Source organism: Haemaphysalis longicornis, unplaced genomic scaffold (genome assembly GCF_048455015.1).
Source record: "Haemaphysalis longicornis isolate Haplotype H1 unplaced genomic scaffold, Haemaphysalis longicornis Haplotype H1 scaffold_13, whole genome shotgun sequence".
Classification (NCBI taxonomy): Eukaryota; Metazoa; Arthropoda; class Arachnida; order Ixodida; family Ixodidae; genus Haemaphysalis; species Haemaphysalis longicornis.
The window spans coordinates 90,058,168-90,085,779 of NW_027526233.1; the positions used below are offsets into that span (position 1 = coordinate 90,058,168).

Consider the following 27,612-nt stretch of genomic DNA (forward strand, 5'->3'; position numbering starts at 1 on the left):
CCGCATACACCGGAGGGCGCCACGGACGCATGCTTGTCGCACGAGAGCTTCATCGGTGCGACATTCCAAACAAACAGAAAGAAAACAAACGTGACGCCGTAATGGCGTGTTTTGTTACTGTTTTTTTTTTCTTATTTTCGGTATAGCCTCGCTAGCAGAGCTGTTTCGTCTGATCGCCGCGCTCGCCGCGTGTTTGTTTCCCCGGGGGCTCAGGCGAACGGAGTATGCGTAGCGCTTCTAGTGAGCCGCCCACCAGCGATGCGAGATGGTGAGTACTTATAGTTTGTTACGGTTCAATGCTTTTAATACGTGTGGGTTTCTTTCTTGCTGACCAACCCCGAGACTGTTGTCGCGAGATCTTGCACACTCGATGCGCGAGGACAAATTGAGCGGATGATTACCGTAAGTTTACCGCAGTTTCTCGTTACTCCAGGAATCCGCTGGCAGTAGCTTTTAGTAGTTAGTAGTGTTAGTCTTAGATGATTCCCAAACAAGCTGGTTACTCCGCGTGAACGTAAACGAATGAAAATGCAACACAGCTTGGCAAGAGCGTAGCCAGGGGGTGGTGGGGGAGGGGTTCGGTGTCAGAATAAACCACGAAATTTTATGAATGGCGCATCCCACCACCCTGCTTTCGGCATTTTTTCCGCCCATGCTTTTTATACACTTCGTCTATAAATATAAACGAAAAACGATAATAGGTTATCGAAACGAAAATAAGATATTGCTATTATTTAAAAAAATTTACCGGCGGTGCCTAACACCCCCGCCTTCCTGCCCCCGAAAATTTTTTCTGGCTACGCCACTGCAGTTAGCCACCAAAGCGGACTGACAGTTAGCTGCCTTGGCATTTAATTACACTAAAACATTTGCACAAAAAAAATTGATGAGCTGTCGCGATCGGTATTCCTAACGTTAGAACCACATTTCCTGAACCTGTACCTAAATTGAAGGGTACAAAGGTTCCTTTGTCGCTTTGAGGTATTGCTACTACATATTGTTTTCGACGCGGTTTCCTGTTGCTTTCTCTTGCAGCTCCGCACCGCAGACCTGGATTCCATGAGGACTTGTTGCGGCTGTGGACTGGCGGATTACCTGTCTCTAGCATGAGATATTGTCGCAGAATTAGGTTGGTATGCACTCGTACGGCTAAAGTTAGCCTAGGCTATTGTCACGTGATAAAACAGTTCGCTTCCCCTCCGGCTCATATACGAAAATAATCATATTAATAATGCGTTGCTGTTCCCAGTTAACATCACACAATAAAACAGAGTACAAAATATAGGGCCTGTGGTACTGCAGTTTGAAACTTGAGAAGCAAGAATACAGTCTACAGACGTAACAACAGCAGGACAAAGGCCTCTCCCGTTGACCTCCAACCACTCCTTTGCGGCGCGGCTCGAGTCCATTATTTACCACCAAATTGCTTTACTTCGTCCCTGCATCGAGGTGTCAGCCACTAAGTGATCCTCCTATCATCCGTCGTTCCGTGGCCTTCTGGGCCGACCCAAGTTTGCTTTCCAGTTGTGTACTAAGTCGCCAAGTTTCCGCTCCAAATGGCTATCAACACAATTGAGAACCCTACATATTGTCACAGTTGTAGGGGATGAGATGGGCGTTATTACAGATGAAACGGGCGGTTCGCAGCGAACTCAAGACAGGGAGCAGTGAGCACGGAGAAGATGGATGATGATGATGATGATGATAATAATAATGGCCCATAAAAATGGCGCATACCCACTCAGGCGGATTGGCCAAGAGAAGTTTTTGTTTTCTTCGTGAAGAAGAATTAGATCAATAGTAGAGCCAAAGCAAGGATTTGGTGTGTAGATTCAAGAGAGAAAGGTAGAAACGAAGAGGAACGAGAAAGGAAAGTAAAAGTCAGCCTCATCTGAATAATGTTAGCACGGAAGACGAGCCGCCCCCGAAATGATTGAATAAATGGAGGTACGAACATCCCAATGGCAGTGGCCTAGCTTCGTGCCTTCCAAAGACAGAAGTATGGCAGAGTCAATGGCAGTCCAAGAGGTCGCAGGGGACTCCCCAACAACATTTCTTGGGTGATTAGAAAATCGGCGGCGTTAAAAGGAAGAAATTTTCATCAGACAATTTCATGGCAAAAGTAGCCGGTGTGTGAAGTGGTCAGATCCGCCCAATATAGGTATTTATTAAGTGGCGGACACCACAGCGAAACGAGGTCACCGATACTTCGCACGCGCGAGTTTGGCGGAGGCTTCTCTTCCAGCGGAACCTGAAATGTTCCAGTTAGGAAGAAGTGTGCAGACCGTGATCAGAAATGTCTTGGGACAACAGGTATTGGCGACAATGACATAGGAACACGCAAGCGAAGGTGTAAGGCACCTCTGCTAACATATAAGTTGCTTTGCTAACGTATAAGCGGCTTCATGAAAAGCTAATCCACAGTAGTCAGGCAGCCAAACAAACCTAATAGCCCGTACATAACTGGGGACACAGGAATAAAAAGTTTTGAGCATAGGACTGACAGTTTCCAAGGAAAGGGCCATGCACATAGAAAGGAAGTTTGTGAGTACCATCACTGAAGATTGCGCATAATCTAGTTTCAGGACGGCAAGAAGAATAGCAAGACATTCTCCATAAAAGATGGCAATATGATCTGGTAAACGCAATGCAAATGACCACTTCATTGGCGGAGAGAAGATACTCACCCCACTTTCCTATTTTTCCGAGAGGGTTCGGTTGTAATAACCACGTGCGATGGGTATTCAGGCTGGTGAGCCAGGAAAATGTTATGGTATTTGGAAGAAACTGAATTTTTTTTGGAAAAACATTCTCGAAGAACATCTCTACTACATTGGATGGAAACTGCAAGACGGGAACTCAAAGGAGCGTGGAGTTTAATTGATTAAGCAAAGAATTTGAAAAAAAAAATGACTTGTGGGCGCAGGAAACGAGACCAATAAGAACCGAAAAACGACATTGCGTGTTGGAGAAGAACAGCCTGTGGTCTGGACAGCGGAGACTCAAGGAACTTTGCAAATGCATCTATTGTTAGATATTTAGGCCTGGAATCCAGGGTTGGGACCCCGGCCTCTAAGTACAATACCGAAAGGGACGTGACCGGTCAGGCCTTATCAGCCACGCAATGCTTGTTCCAACTTCACCAAAGGCAAGAGCTGATAGGTCGCAGAGCCAGAGAACAAAACACACCGAAATTCTAAGATTGGTCGAACATACATGAAGTAAATCATTAGGAGCGCTTGTTCGCTTTTGGCGACACAGCACGGGGGCATTTCGCAGCAATATGCTCAATTTTTAGGCGCCACTTCAATTTACTGTCGTATATAACCCCCCTATATTTTAGCGAATCAACCTGACGAATAGATTGATGGTGATACGATAATGAAATCGATATTGGGTCTGTAAGCGGGAACACAACGATGACACAGTTAGTAATGTTTAAAGAAAATTTTCAAAGTATCCAGCCATGCTTTTATGGTGTTCAAATATGAGCGCAGAGAATGAAACAAGGAATGAATGTCTGTGCGCTGAAAAGGAGAAGGCAATGTCATCTGCTTAGATATATGTATGAGTATCTAGGTGAATTTTAATGGAGCTCAGAAGCACATTGAATACCACAGGCCAGGTAACAAATCCCTGGTAGACTCCCCGTGTCTGATTATACCGAAAAGAGGCGTAGCCGTGTTGATAACAGAAAAACTATGTGCTTTCCAGAAACGCCTCTACTGACGCAGGGATGTACCCCGGGATAAAATAACGAGCTTGGAGGTTTAGAAGGATGCCATATTCCTCATTGTCGTAAGCGTTCGAGATGACAAGACCGACCAAATCTGCGATATGCTTATTCGGTCGGGCCCAGCGGATGCGACTTTCCAAATCTATATTTGCGCCCACCACATAGAGCATCGTTCCCTAAAATCAATTTGTCTGCACTTTAGCATGTTCCTGGTACTCAAAAACGTCTTAATATGGGAAAGCAAAACGCGCTCAATTAATTTTACAAGAGTGGATGTTAGCGCTATTGGCCTAATATCAATTGTATATCCAAGCTCCGGTTTCTTAAGGAAATGCAAAATCTTGGCCAAACACCATTCAGGAAGTATCCGCGAATTTTTAAGAGAAATATTAACTACATTTCACAGATATGCCGGAGCTTCATTGTATATACAATTTGATCATCGCTGTGGTGATACCGTCGGGACCAGGTGCAGACGCTTGAAGATGAGAAATCACTCCATCTAGTTCGCTATAACGACCTCTTCAAAGTCCGCCGTGCCGACATTTCGACGGCCTGTCGACAGAATCGTTGTCGCAAACCGCAGCCGTAGATCACCAGCTATGTTTTCTAAAAACACACCGGTTTGTCTTGTCGTACGAACCAGGGAGGGTGTGTTCGGAGTGACGGAACATGCTTTACTTGGCCTGGTAAACTTGACTAATGCTAGTGTATGATTTGGTTGTGATAGGGTGGAAAATCGCCTTATATTCAATGTTTTCTTCGCACGGAATACAGTTCGTTTAAAATTTGCGTGGTAAATTTTATCATTCACCGATTTTGTCGTACTCTGATTGTGAAGGAGCTGCTACCAAGCGGTTTTTCGACGTCGGAAGTCTCTAGTACATTCCTCATTCCACCAAGGGCTACATGAGTTGCTATGCACTGATCAGACCGTAAATTTTGCGCGAAGTACAAAATCCTTAATAGCTGTGACTGCGCTTATACCCCTGTAGGTCTGCTCCATATGTGGAAAAGCTGAGATTGCATTGCAAAGCTCCGAGAAGAATTTAACAACATTGAAAAATGAATGTACTCTGTAGCTTGGTATTTCCTCTGTGCAAACTATTTCAAAAAGTACAGGGATGTGGTCAATGTTCGTCTCGCAATCAACTGTTGACCACGAGGATACAAGTCGTGAAGCCGCAAAAGTAAAGTCTAGGACAGACCGGTACTGACCACTTATAAATGTGGCATTGCCCTCATTTCTACAGTGTAGGTTAGTATAACCTGCCCATTCCCACAGACCCTGAGGTGTCTGTCTTAAATCCCCAAGATCCATGATGCGATTTGAAGTCGCCCTCCACGACAAACGCTTTCTGGCAAACCGCAAGGGCCGCATCCAAAGATATAACTTCGGTAAGTCCCTAGAAAAAATACGCGTTTATCAACGAGAAAGGTGCGCAGAACGTCTTCCCCCTGTTCTACCGTTCATGGCTGGTCAGTTCTTTTTTGTTGTCTTCTCGTAAAGCTTCGTTGCTTCACTTTTCGTCTTAAAAATATGAAATTAACTTAAGCAAACAATTAAACAGCACATTAGACAAACAGGCCGGACAAAGGAGTGACAAACAGTGAAAGAAAATATTTTCAAGCTGACTGATAATATTAAGTGACTTCAAGGCGCCCTGGAACACCTTCTCAAAGTAAAAGTCTTCAGACATGTTTTCTAGACACTCTGAACAGGATTGAGAACCCTACATAGAAAACTGGTTGACATAAACCCGCAGATATCTCCTTCCTGCTGCTGAATGTTTCGCCTTCCATTTTTGCTGTTAAAGCTTCTAGCAATAGCCCGTCAAATACGGTCGACGGCTTAGCTTCCGGTTTATGCTTTTGAACTACTCACAGTATCTCCGAGGTATACAGAATGAGTGCATTACCACGCATAATGCAATGGAAATACTTCTTTATTTTGTCTGACGTATGGATGTACCAGTCGAATCCTGCTGTGACACAATTTGTAAGCACAGCCTCATTCTTGGTTTCTGTGGCAGTTACATGCAAGCATTAAAAGGAGGCTTCTTTTTTCCGGCAGTCCTTCTGTGTTTTTTCTTCGTCTTTATATGATTAATGGAGTGTTGTTTTGCAACATGAATTAAAACCAACTGCCCATTCTTCTGTATCTAATGCTGAAGCTTTAAAACCCCGCCTTTGCAAGACAGAAAGTTTTCCAAGTCTGCTTCATCGCGTCGAAGAGACAAGAAGGACTGAATGGACAGTGTTTTCGCCATGGTGCAAAAAAAAATTAAAAGCAAAAAAATGCGGGTTGAAACAGTGCATCCTCATTTGCAAAGCCGAGCATTTACAATAAACATATACGAAACTTCTGGCTGCGTTAAGAATACATAAGTTCTGTGGATGCACTACTGGTAATAGGAGGTGGAGTAGCTACACTTCAATGATCGCATTAAAAAACTTACTCACTGGCTCGAACTGCAGCATTCACGCACGGCCTCCTAAAGTAAGGCATCACTCAATTTTCTTTTATTTTCTCATTTACCGGCCCAATGGATGCATGAACAACAACTTTATTGTAGCTTTGTGTTGTAAAATGGTGCTTGAACGTGTGGAATGGCAGCTACTACAGCGTCTTGAATTACTGAACAGTTGCAGCAGCGGAGTGACTGGGAATCCGAGTATACGGCGTAGGTAATCTCAGTGCTGGTCATGATGTGTGCTTAAACTGCATTCACGACACTAGTGTCGCAGTGGAACCAGAAATAGGGCAAACAAATGACGACAGTGGGCTAAGCCGGTAGAGGTCTTTGCATGTCACGTTAGGTTATCAATTGAGCATGTCTTTTCTAAAACCTTCTTTGAAGCCGTTGTTGGCTCCACCGTCCATGTAAGACAGATACTCCTGCTGAATCACGGAGAAACAAAAAGACTGCCATATAAACTACACGCCAGAAAGAGAAACATACAAATGTACTTGACTGCTCTTCGAAAAGACATTCTAATGGAATTTCAATGGAAACTGAATTTTAATGGAAACTGAGCTCTTTATACAAGACGAATCATAATAATGAAGGGATCATGCGTTCCTACTGGTATTGTTGACATTATCTGCTTTCATTCCGTTCTCAGACCATAGTCCAGTGTCTCCATCTTTGCTTCACCTCTCTCGCTCCCGACACAGAGTAGATGGCCAGGGAGAGAAAGGCAACTTTATTCCAATAAATACACATGAAGGGAGCTTCGAGTTCACTTTGCAGAACTAGTCAGCAGGAGATTTCGGTTCCTGCCTGTAGCTGTATCAGCGGATCAGGGCTGTGCAGCAGGATCTCCCAGTGCTCTGTACGTTTGGTGTTCAGTAGGGGTGGTGTTTCGGACTTTGGTATCTTCTGGCATTTCAATATAATGTGCGTGAGCTTTGCGTGGTGGCCGAAGCGTTTCCATTTCTCTCAGGATGTTTCCGGGTATAAATGGCTACAGGCCACCGGGTTTGGTTAGGTGTTGGTTTGGTGTTGTTTGCATGTGTTCATTGCAGCGAGCGTGCGGTAGGCAGTTGGGAATACGCACCTGCTATGTTTGTAATAGATGGCTATATCTTTGTAATAACTGATGGTGTCAAAATTCTCTGGTCGCACTGCTGCCGCTGCCGGGCGTTTAATGCTGCTCGAGTGACGATCTCGCAAGCAGCTGGACGGTCCTTTTGTATTATGTATGCTGAGACTGTGCTACCGCACGCAGCGCAGTCACGAGGATTTTGCAGCTGTTTCACTGCTATAGGCTTTTTACTGAATGGGCCATATAATGTTTTCACATTATCAATTAGAATTCGACATTTGGGACAAAGGCCATGACAAAGGTTCTTATACACACACTACTAACCGCTAAGGCCAACGGATTCCCAAAGTGATGAGAAGCTGAGGTAAATTTACGATAATGGTCTGTCTAAGTTGTACTCTTTGATCCAGTGTGCAAGACCTCGCCACAAGTCTCGGGGCGGGAAAACCAAGAAGAAAACGTACACCTGTTAAAAGCATTGACTGGAAAAAAACTTCAACTACTCGCCGCACTCAGCACCTTTCGTCGCTGGCGATCGGTTGGTTAACCCGTGACTGCCGCAATAGAACAGGCCAACTGAACATATGTGACACCAGTGCGACACAACGGGGAGCCGCCATTGTGGGCGCCACAAAAAAATGAAAAGTAATAATGGGGCCCAGCGATACCACCGAGCAGCGATGGTCTTGAAAAAAATGTTGACAACATTTTCAGGCCACCCAAGATTGGAAGTTTGCTGTTTTGCCTATAGGAGGAGGAGGAATCGACGTCTACCACTACGACAATTTTTGGCTATAAGGACGATTCACAAGCTCAGCGCCCACTCAGATTCGCACTTTTTCACTTCATAAATTGCATCGCATATCGCACGGTAAAGTCTGGGTAAGGGAACTCCGATCTAGCAGTGTAAAAATAAACAGGATACCAAGGCCCGATTTATTAAGCCGCACGAAAGAAAATGTAGTTTCGACAACGTCCTGCTTCGGGCGCGCTCGAAACCAAGCTTTCTCTCGTATGACCAAACGCCATTGCCACAACGTTCACAATCAGTACGGAATAACAAACATACTGCGCTAACTTGCCAGAAATATTTCTTCTTGCCCTGCTTTTGCATGCGAGCTTTGTTTTCCCCTCGAGAACATAAAGTATGGTGACTTGAAAACAGGGCAAGAAGGGTGTTTGGCGTCTCAACGAAACGCTGTTTATTAGGGATTCCTTTCTTTTCACCCTGAGAAAATGTTATAATGAGGTTATATTGTCGAAAGAGGGCGAGTGGGATGTACTGCCTTTATGTTGAAGCATTGGTATTGTTCTGCAAAATATAAAAATATGAAATCGATGCAAATCTTTAGCGCTAACGAACGTCTTTCTGTCGCATATGGTTTTACCCGTATTGGGTTATCGGAGCGATGTTCCGCCACTGCATTGGTTTAGGTGTTATGCCGGGCTATGGACGTACTTTGATTGGCTAAAGAAAAGACTAGGCAAGTATCAAAAATTTTCGCAACGATCGTGTGGCTCTATAATACAGAAAGCAAAAGAAAGCATAGAACGATATAGGGGGAGATAGCGTTGAGAGAGCTGCTTTCGAGACTGGAGACAGCGACGCTGCATAGGAAACGTCTGTCGAAGAACAGCTCGGCACCTTCGTCTGCCGACGCGCCAATTCGTTATCGCGGCGTCTCTAAGGGCCCCTTGGTTGTTTACTCCCCGTGTGTCTTGTAAGCGTCGTAGAATCGAGTCTGCAGTCAGTTCATGGCGGCAAAGGAGAAAACACTGGAAATGATGGCGACGAAATGTCGACACTACTGTGATAAAAAAGGCCGTGTCAAGCAAAAGATATCGCTGCTGCTAAGGCCAGTTCTTGAGGGAGAGGAAATGCTCACGTATTCCTAAAGGTTCCCTCGCAGGTGTTCAACAAGTTTTATTCGGTATCGTTACCATCCTCTCTCACACTGAAGATGCACAGGCCGCCGTCAATGAAAGCAGATTCGGCTGTGGCCGATCGAGGCCGCAGCCGAGCCACGCTGGTGATCTACAATCAAGCCACGCCTCTGTTATTAGGTTCGGGGGCAACGCAAAAAACAACAATGGTTACGGCAAACCACAAACGACGTTGCAGCATGACACACACGGTAGCGCAATACGTTCATCCTAGAAGACCATGCCGGGGGGACAGTAGGAAAAAAGAAAAAAAAAAGAAAACCAATAAAGCGTGAACAAATAAACAACCTAATTGTGAGACCATTTCGCTCTGCAACATCAGTAAACTTTTTATGGCATATAGCACGGGGCACCTTCTGAAAACGCCAGTAGAAATCACTCGACGCCTCAGAAGCGCGCACCAAAATTGCCGAAAAATAACCCCTGAAGTACGCAGAATACTGAAAAGTAGCCGTCCACAAACGCAAGATGGGGTGTCTCTTGCTTTTAAAAAAAATTCAATCGCTTTCCCAAAAGAAAGGTGGTTAAAACCCAAAGCTTTCACCGATGCAACCCGAGTTAAATTCAGAGACAGCAAATCCAAACTTCGACAATGTCGGGATGACGCTGTCGGGTAGACGTCGGGCACTTACGGACTCTTCTGATACTCTGTTTTACAAGAAGAATAGAACGATTACAATAGGCCTTCGTGAAGTATTGTTAAAGTCTAAAGGATTTTGAACTGCTGGGTTGGCCCGTCAACATTGTAGATTTTCGCAGGCGATAATGTCCAGAGTCCCACGATATATCCCAGTTGCGGAACTCGCCACAGGCATCATGTATGAAAAGTCGTGCTGTCTAATTAAGTAATTCATGTTTTACTCTTTGCCAAAAAACCTTTATTTTATCGAAGTTGTGTCATTAAGTAAATGATAATGAAAGTCGATCTACAGCTAGGTGCCGGGCCAGTACACTTGGCCCTCAGATTCAACCTTGCAAGGGGGCCAGAGCTGCCCGGGTTCTGAAGCGGAGTTTCACAACTGGTATACGTGGAAGAACTTTGATAATGTTCACGTAAACCTGCAGCTACAAAAACAAACAGAAAATGGAACAAATGCTATTTTTTACAGTCATGGCCAGTTTTTTTTCTGTCTATTTAAATCAACAAAAGAATTTTATCCTCAGTTTTGCGGCAATTTCCGATTTTTCACAGTGGCTGCAACGTTACAAGCCAGCCCAATTACGAAGCAAAGCGGAAAACTTCAGTATCCTTATAGATCACATGGCGACACGCACGGCCTCCAGCAATTTTCATTGACAGTAGCCTAGTTCTCTTCTAGTACATCTACGCAACTATGGACGCTGCACTGAGTGTGATCGCTCTTTGGTCGACCAACGCGGAACCCTTAGCCCGAGGGTAATTATCTATGGCATCACCCGCCCGTGTTTTTCTTTTTAAAACGTTTGATGGCCGGTGTATAGTCGTTATGTTAGCGCACGAGCGACCCGGGGAGACGATTTTCTTCGACTGCTCTGAACACTGGACGCTTGAAATAACTGACTTCAACGTGTGATGGGAGAATACACGCCATAGAGTAAAGCATCCCTTAAGGAGCTTTGATGGTAATATTGACCTATATTCACGCTCCCAGATGTATGTGTAGGCCAAAGGTGATTCGTTCGCCCGAAGCTAAACTTCTTAGAGGAAAGGCCACCTTAAGGAGGTATGATGATTATGACCTGAATTCGCGTTCGCAGGCCCTTGGGTAGCCCACAGGTGATTCGTTCGGCCGATGAGCAGGCGGTTATGCGGTCAAGCTCTTGGAAGCGTCATTGTGAGCGTGCTCGTGACCACTGTGCGAACGCGGAAAGTTCGTCAGGCGGGATTGGAGGCCATCAAGCGACGAATGCCTGCGTTGTGCACCGCGTCTTTACCATCAAACTTCGACTGTTTTACCATTTCGTTCACGAAAGGGCCGAAACATATTTTGCTTTTTTTCACGGGAGAAGATTCGTTTGTGGTATTTCGTGGTTTTTATATTTGTAGAGGGTTTTTTATGACACCAAGCTGCATGGGGAGTGTCCACTACCACGTGCTGACGTGTGTTCGAAATTCAAACAGCCCACCTTCCCGGCCTAACATCACCTTGGCATGTGATGTCAGTAAGAGGCACTGTTAAATCATTCAAAAAGGAGAACCCTTATTTTGGGCGGTCGGATGCTTGTCTTTATGTCGAATAGCTTTGCCTAGTAAGACCGACCACTTAGGTCGAGTGCCGTTAGGTTAGGTAGTATGGGCCCTCGGCAATGCCAAACAGTTTTGTACCGAGACAGCCAATTTTATGTGCATGTGTGAGATAACCTTGCAATTACGTTTTACGTATAAACACTTTTTGACTTCTACGCTACGTTCGCCATCTTTCATCTTTTCGCTTCTGGGAACCATCAACCAACGAGCCCTTCGGCCCCTAGGCATCCGCCTTTGGCGGAACAACAGATCGTCGGCCGCATCTACGAACAGCGCCTTGGAAGCCCTACTTACTCGCGGTACCAGTTGACCAACCTCAGGAGCAGGACGAAGAAACTTTTCTGTGTCATATTGCTTTTACACACGGGTGGTGCGCCTCACCTGTACTTTGTTCCCAGCTTCCCTGCCTACGAGTAGTATGTTGACTGCCTTCTCGAGCAGATGAAATATTTGCAGTGACAAGTTAGGGCAGCCAATGTTCTGCCATTAAGAATGCCCATCTGAACCTCCTAGAGTTCCGAACAGTCAATGCTGCCCAATAACATGAATAAGGATCTAAAATTGCACTCGAAACCGAAACTTGTCGATGAGGCTTATGGTTGGATGTTAATGGCGCAAGGCCAACTTGGGAAAAGAGCGCCAAAACAGTGGTTATTATAAAGGATGAAGGTATAAACACTAAACTCACTCAACAAGAACGAAAGTAGAATCATTAAAAGAAAATGAGGATAACGGGTGTAGAAGGCGAGGTTGTGATTATGCCTGGTATGAAATTAAGTCTAGGAATTTTGCTTCTGCTAAATATTTGAAGACACACTGGACAGAAAAAATGGGATTGTCAGAGAGGAAAATGGCTGCGTGTAATGGGATGTGTAGTCTGTATAGTTGTGGGAAGTGTTTTCGTCGTGTTGTGTGAAGTGAGTTGCAATGTGAATTACGGATAGGGCTTCTCCGCACCTGCTACACAAAGGTCTTGAAGACCCCGTGAGCAGATACGAGTGCGCTGCATGTGTGTGCCCTCTCCGTCGCCTAGCAAAGGCAATTTCTGTGTTTCTGTTGGGTGTGGTAGTAGTGTATGGTCCAAGGTGCGGTTTTATTACGTGTAATTTGTTGTCTGTTTGTCCACTCCAGTGTGCATGGCAGGATTTTCGAAGTTGTTTCCTGATGTGTGTCTTCTGTGTGTGTATGGTTCTGTTGTTAGGTCAACTGTCGTACTAAGTGCATCAGCAGCGTTCATTTGATCTGCGGTCTCGTTCCCTGTGATCCCAGAGTGACCTGGCACCCAGCACGCGGTCACTTCTAGACCTACCGCATATAAAGACATATGTTGCTAATCAGAAGATTGACTACATGGGTTTTAGAAGTCTTATGCGCTGATATTGTCCGCACAACACTGAAGGAATCAGTATAAATTACGGACTGTGGAATTTTAGTTAGGAGGATATGGTTCATGATAAGTAGTACACCATCAGCCTCGGCCGTGAAGATACTAGTATACACATTCATGGTTTTACTAATATTCAAGCTCGGTCCGTGTGCAGCACAGGACACAGTGGTAGAAGTTTTTGAGGCGTCCGTATAGAATTCTGCACACTTGTATTTGTGTTGCAGAGACAAAAAGTGTTGCAGGATCGCACTTCTTGGTACTCGGTTTTTGTCGATATGTATAAAAACTAGGTCACATGGAATAAGACGAAGATGCCATGGGGCTATAGAATTATAACACTCGGTTTTATGGTATCTAAAAAAGAGGCTGAGAGTTCTCATGCTTCAATTCTAGCTCTGTATGAGTACGGAGAACGAATGGGCTGTTTAAAAGAAGCTGGGATATGGATGTATAATAAAAGACTTCCTTAAGAGGAAGGTTAGGCATTGATGAAATTTTAAAAGCATAAAGAAGGTCCATGTATTTCGCTGACGTTCTAGGATACACTTGTTACATTCTAAATAAGGGCATGCAACTGGGCTAGTATGGAAAGCCCCACATCCAAGCCGGAGCCAGAGGTGCAGCACTGAGTCCAGCATTTTCAGAGATGTTTTAGTCGCTGACCCATAGGCAACACTCCCATAGTCCTGCCGGGATCCTATCAGAGCATTATACAGACGTTGAAGCAGTTCTTTATCGGCACCGTACGATTGGTGTGACAGCACTTAGAGAATGTTCATTGTTTTTAGGCATTTGTGTTTAAGCTGTTTTAAGTGAGGGACAAATGTGTGTTAACTATCGAATATTAGGCCTAAACACTTATGTTCCCCTCTGACAGGAATTACTGCACCACCAATATAGATAACAGGCACGCGTGAATCCCGCGCTTCCGGGACAACACAACACGAGTACTTATTTCAGGGTTCAGTATAAAAACCTTCGTGTCCGCCCAGCCAGTATGGTTGCTCACCACAAGCTGGGCTTGGCGTCCACAAATTGAGAAGTTACAAGACCAAAAAGTTATTGAATATAAATATATAAAACAGGAAATGGTTGGTGGCAATGCCTTCCGGAGCGAGTTAATCTTAACAATAAATAGTGTACAGCTGAAGATAGCACCTTGAGAGACGCCATTTTCCTGCACGTATACATTCGAAAGAGCACTGCCAACCCTCACTCGAAAGGTCCTTTCCGACATGTAGCTAGCGAGGGTGTTCAGCATGTTGCCGGAGACACCAAACGACTTGAGGTCACTCAAGATGCCGTACCGCCAGGCCGTGTGATAGGCCTTTTCTATATCGAAGAAAGACTGTTATACAATACGGGTTATGGATGAAGGCATCTTTTACATACGATTCCAACGCAACCAGTTGATCGTTGGTGGATCTCCCCGCCCTGAAGCCAGCCTGGCAGCTGTCGAGAGGACCATTGTACTCTAAGGAGTACATGAGTTTCCCCTTGATCATCTTCTCGAGCAGCTTATACAGGCAGCTTCTCAGGGCGATGGGACGATACCTTGCGGGAGAAGAAGGCTCCTTCCTCTCTTTCAGAAAGGCCACTACGATGGCCCCCCTCCAGGACTATGGAAAGTGCCCCGAAAGAAATATTTTGTTTTAGAGGTAAAGGAGGGTTTCAAGTGTGTCTGCGTGTAAGTGTTGCATCATAGTGCATGTAATGATGCCTGCACCTGGAGCTGAAGGCTTACAAGTACTGAGTGCGATCTTCAGCCCATGAAGTGACAAGGGGGTGTTATAAGATGAGGTCGACTTATTACTATCTTGCAAGGGCTTCTTCTCACGAGATGTTTTGCGTTTTATGACAATGTTGGTGTAGTGCGCTGAACTGGACTCATGTTGGAAGTGTTGTGCGAGTGTGTTGGCCTGGTCTTGCAGTGTCTCCCCTGTTGTACTAACCAGGTGCAGGCTGTGTGCCAGTTGTCCTTTTAGTTTTCGTATTCGTGTGCAGACTGTGTGTGTATGTGTATGAATTGATGGAAGTGAGGAATGTGTGCCAACTCTCGCTTTTAGGCTCACGATGCACTCGCTTCGCAAAAGCCTTTGCCCATTTAAAAGAAATGATAATATCTGACGTGGGGTACCGGCGACGGACACCCCACGCCTTGTTCTTGGTTTCTCGTGCTCTCCTGCAGTCCTCATTCCTCCAGGCCCTCCTTTGGTTGCGCGGAGCACCGGAGGCGTGGGGAATGGACTTTTCGGCGGCGTCGAGGATGTCGCCCTGATAACTTGGACTGCTTCCTCCACGTGTAGGTGTTTTATGGTTGAGTTGTGTAGTTTAGATGTTTCTGTGAATGTACTCCAGTTTGCTTTTGATTCATTAAACCTGTTGTGGGAAGAAAGACTGCATGGGCCTTTACCTATATATGTTACGGAGGTGGGGAAGTGGTCAATACCATATGGGTCCGTGCCCACGACCCACTCAAGAAAAGGAAAGAGAACTGCGGAACCAATAGCCAAGTCCAGATATGAGTATGTGTTGTGTCCTATGTTATGGTATGCAGGCTGTTTCTTGTTGAAAAGACATGCTCGAAGGGATGTTAAAAACGTCTCTATCAGACAACCTCAGGCCTCCGTGCGAGAAGAACCCCAAAGAGAATTGTGTGCTTTAAGGTCGCCTCTGAGGATGTAAGTTTCGGGAGTATGTGAACCAGAGCCTCGAAGTCAGAACTCGAAATTGCAAGATCAGGAGGAATGGATATAGAGAATACCGTTATCAACCTAATAAATATTATTGTGCGAATTGCTACAGCCTCAAGGACAGTGTTCAAAGTGACAGGGTGGCATGCTAACGATTGGCGGGCGATTAGGGCCACACTGACGAAGATTTTTGTGCAGCTATCCCTGTCCTTTCTTAATACCATGGAACTATTCATGAAATTTGTGTGATTGGAATTCAAATGTGTTTCCTGAATACACGTCACTGTTGGCTTGTTCGAATGCAGGATCTCATAGTCATGATCAAGATTTTTAAAGAGGCCTCTACAGTTGCACCGAATAATGGTTTCTCTTTCCATTATGGATATTTAGGAGCTACTGGAGTCTGTGTGTGTTGTGTTCATGTGTCTTTCGGGGCTGTTACTCTAGGACTTGGCTTTTTGGTCCTTTGTGTAAGCGTGGACGTCGGAGGCCACTCCTTCTGATGCGTTGCAGGCAGGAACGGCCCGACGTCCATCTCCTCGTCAGATGTCAAAGGGTTGCCCCACGGACCGGGCCCCCCAGACTTCGCCCCCCTTCGGGGGCCCTTCGTTTGACCCGCCACCGCCAAGGGCGTCAGGGGCGCCAGAGGTGGCACGGGCGGTGCGGTGGCGGTGATAACCGATGCGGGGCCTCCGGTGTCCATCCCCTCGACACCCTCTAACGCGCTGTAAGACGCGGAGGCAGGGACGGGAGCAGCACCAATACCAACAGAAGTGATTGCCACCCCAACCGTTGCTACCTTAGCAAGCGATGTGGTGACGGGTTGGGCTGCCTGAAGCAACCCAGCGGGGGGCGGGGGAGGGACAAGGTCAGACTCGCTGAACTGGGTCCCTGTGGAACCGAGACGCCGCTCCGCCCCCCGGCTAGCGGCGTCCGCCTACCTCTACCTCCACAGGGGAAAGAGGCAAAGCTCTTTAGCGCCTCTGGGAAGGTGATGTTTTCTGTAACTTTTACGTTAATGATTTGTTCTCTATTTGAAACTTTTCACAAGCGCGAGAGTATGCTGCATGTGGACATTGGCGATTCGGGCAGGTGAAGTTGGTTGCTGTGCAGTTGTCGGATAGATGATAATGCTGGCCACATTTGGCACATGTTGGTCTGCCGGGAAACAGCGCCGTGGGTTCAGGATGTACGGCCGTAAAGAATGAAACCAGCGTTGACATGCTCGGGCAGTGTGCAGCGGTAAACATTCAGTATCAGCTTCTGGTGGTCATTTCTTCGTTTTCTCTCCTGATGACGATGTGCCTTACTGCCGTCACGCCTTGATTTTTTACGCCCTCGAGGAGATGGGTCTCTATCTCGGTTAGGAGGTCTGGCTGAGATATCACACCCTGGGACCTGTTGAGGCTGCGGTGGCGTGTGACTCTGATATCCAGGTCTGCCATCCGGGTTTGGCTCGTGAGAGTTGTGGCTTCCTGCTGTGTGTTGACCTCAAGTATGACCTCACCAGTCCTTAGTTTTTTAGCATTGTATATGTTGCCGAGGATACATTCAAGTAACTTGGGTACAAGGAATACGGATTGTGAAGAAAATGGTTTGGATTTGTCAACCGATTTACCTATCAAAAAGCGGGGTAGTTGACGGGTTTTGGGGAGTTGATAGCAGGAAGAGGAAAAAAAATACTTCGCTGCAGACCAATTTTAGGGTCCGATCAGGTTTGGAGGGGCGTTTTCGATTTACCATATGGCATAGGAAAAATCGGGTAGACGGGGGTACTTTCTTCGTCGGCCTTACCCTACTACCTGAAGACGTTCAGGAGATCCCTGCATGGTAAAAAGACAGGGAGCCCATCGGACGGAGCTTGGCCTGGGCTCCGACGGCCACCGTTTGAGGTTTCTATTCTTCAGATAAAAACACACCATCATGGTAGGTTACAGCTTATGTAGGGGGGCCCGGGGTACGCGGTATCGGCAATACTGTCACCAAGGTTACTCAAGGTGCCCCGTGCGGGGGAAAGTGAAACTTTAGGCTGAATAGGTTTCACATAGGCGGCGTGTTTGAAAATAGGTATTCATAGGCATTTAGGAACAAACGCATAAATAGGCACTCATGGGCACTGTATATCCGTCACAAAAGCCCCTCTAAACTTAAATGCCATGCTCATGTTATGAAGTGTGGCTTTGGGAGTGCAAGGAACAAATTTTTTGGTACCACTTGACTGTTTTGTTACCACTTGACTGGAGAAAAGTTTCGGTACCACTTAGTTGATAGAAAGAAACCTGTCACCGTAGTGGCTGCAGATGGCTCGATTGCGGCGGGCCAAAACACCATAGCTGAGTATTTCAATAAATACCTCCACAGCGTTTTTTTCTAGCCCAGCAGTAGATTCTTCCACTGTTCCATTGTTTCACTCGAAAGAGACCACTTTCATTTCATATGCGGATGTATTTTCTATGCTACTAGAAGTGAAAAGTAAAACATCGAGTGGTCCTGATGGTATTCCAAACACCTTTCTTTGCCAATATGCTGAAGTGATGGCGAAATATTTTGTGAATATATTGCGAATTTTATTGGTGTCTTCAAAATTCCCAAGTGACTGCAAGGCTGGCCGAGTTTCCCCAATATTTAAAAAAAGGTAACTCCTTGTTATTCCACACCTATCGCCAATATCCCTAACATAAGCATGCTGTAAATTAATTGAGCATATCATCGCAAATATAATAACCAAATTTCTCTAAAATAACGCAGTCTCAAGCATTTCCCAACATAATTTCAGAAAGGGGTGTTCCACTGTGACTCAGTCGCTTACTGTAACTCATTAATTAGCATCAACTCTGGATAACAACGGACAAACAGATGTACTATTTTCCGACTTAAGCAAAACTTTCGACAGGATTCCTGATGATAGATAATGATAAAATTAAACAATATTTTGTTTCCTCACATCTTTGTCTGTAGGAATATCGCCTATTTAAAAGACCTAATTCAGTACAATAAAATCGGGAATCAATGTTACAGCTGCCTTCCTGTCGCTTCCAGAGTACTTCATGGGAGCGTTTTAGAGCCTCGTTGCTCCTGCTGTACATCGATGATATTGTGAATACGTTAGGTTCATTTATGCAAATCCAGCTGTTCGCCGACGACTGTATTGTAGTGAGAAATATCTTTCCCTGAAAATGAAGATCAGCCTAATGACAGTTTGCTAATGTATCTAAATAATGGTATCGCTGGGGCACGGCTTTGAATTCAGATAAAACTACTTTATGCGTGTAACCCGTAACAAAAAATCCACAAGGGTGTAGCTAGAAACCAAATGCATCACCCGTTTAGCAAGTCTTTTATTTCAAATATTTAGGCGTAACGCGCACCCAAATATATGTAAAAAAATCGGCAATATTCCCGCTCAAGCCCACCGTAAACTGTCTCTCTTACGACACAAATGAGAAAAAACGCTACTTCAGATGTTACACTCCTTGTACACCAATTAATAATTACACCAAAGCTGGAATATGCATGTGTAATATAGGACACGTTTACCAAAAGTAATATCAATAAACTTGAAAAAATTAAAAAAAGCTGTACGGTAGATGCCCTCAAAAATCCGTCCGACCATTCACCGTCCGATCTAATCAGAGCTAATGGCATTGAACTGCATGGGGCATTCAGAATGGACTTCCTTTTCCTCCCTTTGCACAGCCAAACAGCACTAGACCCGACACAGTGCTGGACACCTATATTGACATGACATACAAGACATCATGACTGAGGAACCCTAACAGCATACTTCGCTCGTACAGATACACTTATTTTTTTTCCGCGAATAGTAGAGGAATGGAATTGCCTAAAAGCAACTTTTTAAGTATGTACGGTGGTTTTATTTATTTGTGTAGTTTTTATTTTTCTAATTCACGTTTTTGCCGCGCGTCATATGAGAGGTGGTTTAAAGATGGGAGGAGAGAAGAAAACAGGAAGACAAGAGAAAGAGAAGACAGCAGCGAGAGAAGGGCTGCCGAGAGCACAGATGATCACGAAACCGATATGTGTTCGAGTCTACAGGTATGCATGCAGTCCAGTGGCGTGCAGAAAGTCCATCTGCGGCCTGCAGTATTTATCTTCCTGCATCTAGCGGTTGTTGTCCTCCGGTTTATCCCACCGGAGACCCACCTTCCTGGCCGCATCGTCTGGAGCTGTCCTTGTTCCCACGCACGTCCACAAAAAATGCTTGGCATCAGCTTCAACCGCCGGAGACGGACACTTGGGACACGATTCTCGGTCGTCTTGTGAGTGCCCCCAAGTCTAAGTGACAGAAGGTGTGAGGGCCACCCCAGCCCGAAGCCTTCTGAGAGAAACTTCCTCCACGCGGGAATGATTAGTGGGCAGGGAGCAGACACACGGGGGATTTAGGGCACGTGTGTCCCTTCTCAGGAGAGATTTCCGGGCGAAAAGACGGGAACGCGGATCACAAAGGAGGGGGCTAGGGGAGGATTCAGGGGGAAAGAAGAGTGGGAAATATGGTCCCCTAATTGATTCAGTATATTCTGACCATGCCCCTGTACCCAATGTACACGAATCGTTAGCTCTGATGTTCTGTGGAGGCTGTGAATCTGTTGGCAGACCAGAGGTGTCTTTAGTTGCTTCGGATGCTTCACAGCACTGAGCGAGTCAGTGTATATATGCTCCTCTGTGATGTTATGGCGTGCACTTGCAGCATTGACTGCGTCATGTACAGCCTGGAGCTCCTGTAGCAGCGGGTCCGGAATGTCGGTAGTGTAACAGCACGAGCCTTTGATTTCCGGGTGACTGGCACTGAGGAAAGCAGTCCGTCCTCCGTCCGGCAGAAGACCTGCGTCTGTGTACAGTACGCAGTGGCCTTCAGGTACTGTGGTATCGAAGGTTGGCGCTGCCTGGTCACGGCGATGAATCTTTGTCGTTTTATTTGTTGGCGTTGTCGTTTTACGCCACGGTGGAAGATCGTGTAAGGTTGAAGTGACGGGGTACTCATGAGAAATATGTGAATGAAGCGCGGCGATGATTGGAATATACAAACCCTTGAGCTGCGTCCTTCTTGGCGCGAGTTTATAAGCTCCGTTTAGTATTGAGCTGGGCGTGTTCCTGTAAGATGGGTATGGGGGTAAGACGAGGTAGTGCCGTGATGGTGCGCATGGCTTCGCTGTTTATAGTCTCAAGTTTCCGGAGCTACTCTACCAGGCACAATTTCACGGACTTACCATAAATGTACTGTTGTACTGTTCCAACATGCCGAATTCTTGTATTTTCTTGTTTTACCTGTTCCTGTTTTTTTTATATGTATTGTGCCCACATGTTTGTACCTGTGAGGCTCCGCAATATGGAGTGTATGAAATGAGATGAAATGAAGTATTTACGTAAAATCTGGTCTCTAGTACCAATAACCATGCCGCCTGATCCGAAGTATACGCATCGACCGTGTCTGAGCGGATAGTTGTCTGGCCCTGCTATCCTGGCCAGCGACTTATCAGAGGCGCCGATTTTAGGTTACGATTGTTACGTGAACGCAATAGCGTAAACGCAGAAGAAATCGCCGGAAGCGTTGCTTCAAGAGTGCGCATATATTTAAAATTGATACCGATAATCGCGTTTCGATACTTATTGACGCGGAAGCTACCGCGAATCAAATACCCAAAGCCCTAGACAGAGCGACCCGTGCTTCTTTATTAGATGTGCTCGAAACACTCATCCCCGTGCCCTCGTGCCGCGTGCTTACGGTCGCAGACTCCTCGTCTTCCTTTTCTACATCTTCCCGCGTACCCATGGTCAGGCCGCTGCTTCCAGCATTGGACGATTTACCATGTGACCTGTTACTAGTCGCACCGCGCAAGCTCTAGCGACGCGGTCAGCGCGGTGGTGAGACGCCGTAACTTGTCCTAGTTTCCAGTGCATTGGCGGAGCGTTGTCGTCATGCACGATCACGACGTCGTCCACCTTCAGTTGCGGTAGAGCAGCAGGGGGAGGTCTCTGAGCTGAACGTAGTAACTGCAAGTATGCCTTTCACCACCTTCGCCACAACTCTGCCGTCAGCCTGTGATCGTTGCGTGCTCGCCATCTTTGGTTGGCTGCGGTCGTAGACGTCTCGGTCACCGTCCACTCTTGTGGCATGGAAAGCGCGCGCTTGCCTATCAAGAAGTGGGAAGGCGTAAGCGGTACTCCATCTTCGCGGTAGTCTTCGAAGTGTGTCAGAGGTCACCTGTTAATAGCGCCTTCTACTTCACAAAAGAGTTGACGTCAGAGCTTCGGAAGTGAGGCTGGTTCGCCCTAGAGACCACTTCAGTACGTCTTTCGTCCACTGGAGTGAATGAGACGTTCCCAGCAGCCACCCCACCAAGGTACTCGCTCAACGATGAACTTCCACTGCACGTTCAGCCCAGTGGCGTACTCTTGAAGATCTGATGCAGCCGCTCTAAATACCCTAACACCTGCTGTAAAACGACCGTGGGTTGTCGGAGTAGACTGTGTTCGGTATGCCGCGCCGTGAGACAAACCGGCGGAAGGCCAGTAGTGTGGTGGCCGCTGTCATGTCTGAAGTCAGTTTCAAATATATGGCTCGGGTAACAGCGCATGAAAACAATAGAATGTAGGCCTTTTACGGAGGTGTCTTTCCACGAACGAAGAGGGGTCCACAAAAATACAACCTAACCAAAGAGAACGGCTTTGCTTCCATGATTCTGTCGCTTGGCAATGGATCAAATGGTGCTGTTTGTGCGGTTAGTCTTCGGCGTCTGCATGTCAAGCATTGTCGAAAAACCCCTTTGATCATCTGCCTTCCTACCACTACCCGAAATCGCTCTCGAGTGTAAGTCGGCGTGGCTTCAACTCCACCGTGAAAAGTGCGGTGATGGGCAGCAAGAATGAGGGAGGTAACCTTATTCCCAGCAGGCAGCAGGATGAGGGCTTCACGTCAATGCTGGAATGAAGTCTGTTCAAGCGGCCTCTTACGCGGAGCAAGCCTTCGGCATCCGCAAATGGTGAAATTCGAAGCTCTGGTGAGGATGCTGGGACGGGCGGGCCAGCAGAAAGGGCTCGTACTTCGATGTTGAGTGACTCCCGCTGGATGTGCCCCATTCAGTGGCGCTCAGCTTTCAGTATTTCTGCTGGCGTGAGTGTGTTGGTTACGGATGAACCTCATCGCCGGGCGGTATGCGCAAAACATCGAATACAGGCAGTGGCCCGCAGAAGGCGCCTGAGTCTGCGGTAGTTCTCTACCATCAATAAATGTTCGTGACTCTTGATCTTGCAAGGGCAAACGGTGTTTCCTGAGACTATTCGAGTTCCCTTGTGTCCAGATCATCGGTGTGAACGTCCGAAAACTCGTGTTGTGAACCTGTGAGCCACGACGGTCCATGCCACCACTGTTGAGAGTGAAGAAGACCCGCTGCTGATACATCTAGTGTGACTAAATCCTGCGTGTTGTCCTTCCCGTTGCAATGCTTCCATTCTGTAGACGTTAGTTGTAGTATCTCAGCCACGCGGAAGCAGAACATTCCTATCTTGGAAACTTTCAGAAGCATAGACGCGACGGAAAGCGAACCGATACGCGACATTGAGGTGTGCAAAAAGAAAATTCTCGAAGCCGCTCAAGCTGCACCGCATCATATAGAGACGGACGAAGCGATCTAAACGGCTGACAGCCGCCTCGTCGGCGTATAGTGAAAAAAAAATAATTTCAGGAGAAACTCGAATATCAGATATGGTGACAGCAACCTACGTAAGAGGATTACAGCCCTAAATAGGGAGATAGAGGACTACTCGTTAGAGCTGACCAGACTAAATTGGGTAAACACATGCAGCAAGACGAGCAAAGAGATCAGAAACGCGTGAACGTGGACGTTACTTAGCAAACTTCTCTATCTGAAAAAGACCAGATCGGAGACGCACCAGAAACTCCAGGCCCAGTCTACAAGTTCGAAGGAACCACCCAACAGTTCCTAGCCGATTTGCGTAACCGACACATGGGGCCGTCCACCCGCAAAACTCTTCCCAAGTAGCAAGAGGAGTAGGAGAATACTAGGGCGTCTGGGACACCAGACAGGAGAACTAGTCAGACACTATAGAACTACCCAAGCAGCTCATGGAAAAACTTACGGTATCACCCCTACCCAGAAACATGAGCTCGACGCATCATGAACCTAGACGTAAAAATAAAGCCACAGCCTAGCGAATTAGATATGGGGGCAGGCCTAACCTCCTGTACACAGATGAAGCGGAATATTAGACGAAAATATCTTTCGCGGCAGCGGAGATTACGGATAACAGGGTCCCTGTCTCGTGCTGCCCAGTGCTGAGCAAAGACTTAACACAGGCGGAAGCGTCAGCCATCCCTTTGCGAAAAGTAATACGCTTGAAATACGTACGAGTATGCTTGAAGTGCACTTTAAATATGCTTTGTATTTGCACATGTGTTTAAAGTGCATTTAAAATTGCACTTTCTCAATTTTTAGAAAATATTGAAAATACATTATTGAAAATGCGGGGAAAATACAGTGCTTTTAAGTACCCTCGAACTAGATTAAGAATGCAGTGAACCTCACGAATGTGTGCTTAAGGCATTCAGAATATATGGAAAATGTATTTCTTCCCACCAAACGATCATAACGATCACGGTGTAAATGCACTGTAAATATAATAAAAATACACTTGCCTACCTATATATTGAAAGCAGCACACTGAGTATACCTTAAAAGTATGCTGACGCATAGGAATGTACCCCGAATATATTCGAAATACATTTCAAATGCCTTTTAATTTGGTGGAACGAACATGAAATAGATTCAATCGCAATGCGGAAAACATATTTATTAAAAATACATTTCAAATGTATTAAAAAGCTTTCGCGAAATACATTTTGAGTGCACTGAATCGTAAGGTTCGCGTAAAACATATCTTAAGTGCCGGATAAAATACATCTCAAATGAATAAAAGTAGTGAGCATTTTTTTATCCTCGATGTCTACTTACAATAAAAGAAACTGAAGGAGGTACTTTTGCTTACGGCGCTGTGTAGGGCAGGCATACAAGAGAAACTCGGCGTACAAATACGTAAGCGGCGGTGTTTCAGAGCAATCGGCAAAGCAAAAACATTTAATTCTACGACTATATATATGTGTGAAAACATTTGCACTTTGCAGCGTTGTTACGATGGTATCGCTGTGGAGACTTTGAAAATTTTCCTTTTCTTGAAAATATTGGCCTTAAATGGACAACGCTGGCTATGCTTGGGAGGGCGAGCCGCTGGGCCTCTTTCACTGCCGCCCACTAACCCCTACGCAGCGCCCCGGGCCTGCGGCGCGAGTTCAGCGGGGCACCCCTCCACGATTTGTTTGCCCTCGCTGCGTTTCTTTGGGCTGTGTTGTGGTGTTACAAGCTTTCGATCTCTTCATCCCGCGGTCGTCGTGCGGATACAGACTCTGCTTGGACGGCGCGTTGCAGTTTCGTTTGTCACAGGATTACCCTATAGCCAAGGTAAGCACAATTTACCGGCTATGTGCGTGTACGGTGTCGCATAACAATTATTCGACGTAGGTTTGCCTTGCAATCGAACAGTGCTACGCCCTTTATAAAATCCGCACCTGGTTGTTAAGCTTATCTCCCCCTGCGAGCATGATTTCACACCGTAACTACCCCGTCCAATGGAATGTACTCACACGTCAACGACAACAAGAAGACAAAAAAATAAAACGGATTTTAGTGCTTTCCTTTTTGCGCCTAATTTTTAGCTCGGGTCCTGGTGAGTGGTTGGGAGACTTTTGCTACGAGCTTCCTTGTACATCGAGTTATTCCATTGTGAGCCTATAGAGGACTAACACTTGCAGTAGACACATAACAGCCAGGAACGTTTTCAGTACAGCCTGTTTACGAAACGTCCGCCGTTCATGTTTACGCGCTTGAGAAATTTGCGAAGTGTACCCAGGGACTCAGCTTTGGTTTTTGCTTGTTTGTTTGTTTTCTGTTTGCAGCAGCCGCTCACAGCTGCGCATGTTCACAGCAGCCGACCTACGGGGAAGGAACTCAGTTTCTGGCATACAGGTGTCCGACTAATGCGCATGGCCGGGCCATACGGCGAGAAGCCGAGTACCCTTCGCGATTTTTCTCAGTCGCATGTCGCCATTCCGTCAACTAAAGCCATGAAAGAGTTTATGCCGTCTGTTTGGAAGTAACCATAAGTGTTAAAAGTGACCCACGTAATCTTTGGTGCAAGTGGCTGTAGCTTCATGCCCAGGGACTTGTCCATCTAATATTTGTCCATCTAAGACAAACTTCATGAGAGCCGCAGGTAAGGTAAAATCCGTTTCCCTCCCTTCCGCCCCCCAGAACCAAGAACCAGCAAAGGAAGGGTGGTGGGGAGGGCGACTGCGAGGGAGGCAACCAGTTACCCGCATGAGACCCTACGACCGTCTTCGTCTCTTTTTGTTCATTCGATCGCTCCCCAAAATTTCCTGAAACTTGAGGACGTGCCACCCTTCCTCTTTTCTGTTTCCTAGCAACGTTTTCACACCTTGCTGTATTCATTGCGTAGTGAATTCACGAACACGTGTGCGCGTTCCGAGAGGCCCTTCGGACGCTCCTGGTCGAGTGAGAATTTCAAAAATGTGCCCAAAGGCACCGCAAAACAGCATGTCTAGAGCGGGTGAGCTTGGCTTGGGTTGCTTGGCGGTAGTGTGTGTTTAGCAGCCGAAATTGCTCACTTGGATCTAAAAGGTGTATTTAAACGAGTTTCTTTTAGGTTTTTTGAGTATTAATCAAGCCACTACTTTTTACTTGTTGGTGCCTGACGCTAACAGGTGTCTGTTTTTCGTATGGTTAGCACGCATTTACAATTCTTTTTTTTGCGTTGCTCCCTAATTAAATGATTACGTTGCCTGTGTGCAGCAAAAAGTTAAAATTACCGGTGATGTTCGGCGGAGAGCAAGAAAATTACATAATGTGTGTAAGCAAGAATAGACTTTTTCTTGCTTTGCTTGTTTTAATCGCTTCGGTCAGGTGCCTACCATATCAGAGCTTGTAATTTGAAGGACGGCTTGTAATTTTTCTTTTTCCTAAATAAACCTATTTTGCCATTCCTTTGAAGGCATTGTTGAGTGCACACACCAATCTAACGGCTTTTATGTAAGCCTTATGCTACATTCCTGCCCATGCATATTTAAACTTTTTCGCTCCGTTCTATTTTTAGTACGTAATGTCCGAAGAAGGTGACGCCGAAATACGGAACACATAACAATAATTATAGTTAATATGATCACTACTTATTTTATTAGCATCCTGTGGGGTCACAGACCAGTTTTTTCCAAGGTAGTTGAGAAACTAGAATAGCCACTATTTCCAGTTAACTCAAGCGCCTAAGAAAGGGAAGTAGCGTAACGCTAAGGACTCTGTTGCATGTTTGGTAACGTTGTTATCTTAGCTGTGTCTTTTTTTCTCCTAATTTTCGCAAATTTTTATGCCTAGACCATGTCCAACCATAAACGTTCCACCCACCCCCCAGCATTTCTTTAGAATGGTATTGAATACCAAATGCCGCATGACAATATAAATCATGCTTAAGATTACATACATTGCCATACGTCCTTCAAAGGGGCATTGTTTTCATGACAGTTTTTTTGTTTTGTTTTTCTTTTAAGGGGAAAACAAGAAATTATTGCTCACGAAGAACGTTGGCATGGCTAGAGAAAAGTCCCAACTAATTTATTATGTAATTGCCTTTAAGAATAAGTGTTTCACTAATATTGTCCCCTGTTTTCTTTTCTTTTCACTGCAGGTGATTGCGAAATTTCCAGCGAGGGAGATTCCAAAGTACGAGGACTCCAATGAGCAACGCTGCATCTGCGCTGGCTGCAGAGGTGGCTGAAAGGCATTCATTCCGGATGCCTAATAATGTCGAAATTGGCCACTCGGCTGAGGTGTACAATACACAACTTTCGAACTGCTAATCTATGCGCATACATGCTGTTCTTTTCTGTCAGTTGCGGGCCCGCAATCAGAGCATGGCGTGTTTACATTTTCACAACGGAGGATATATTTATGCTTGAGCCTAATAAACTTTTCAA

The 27,612-nt window shown here is 45.9% G+C and overlaps 1 long non-coding RNA gene across 2 annotated transcripts; it reads left to right on the forward strand.

Moving 5' to 3' along the window:
• Positions 1-146: 146 nt before the first annotated feature.
• Positions 147-27,612, forward strand: LOC144164387 (uncharacterized). Of its 2 annotated transcripts, XR_013321178.1 has the most exons (4): positions 153-268; positions 1,036-1,129; positions 15,032-15,145; positions 27,324-27,612. It is a non-coding gene; the product is annotated as an uncharacterized LOC144164387 (long non-coding RNA). The 2 variants fall into 2 exon arrangements; XR_013321179.1 differs by lacking the exon at positions 15,032-15,145 and having other exon boundaries at positions 147-268.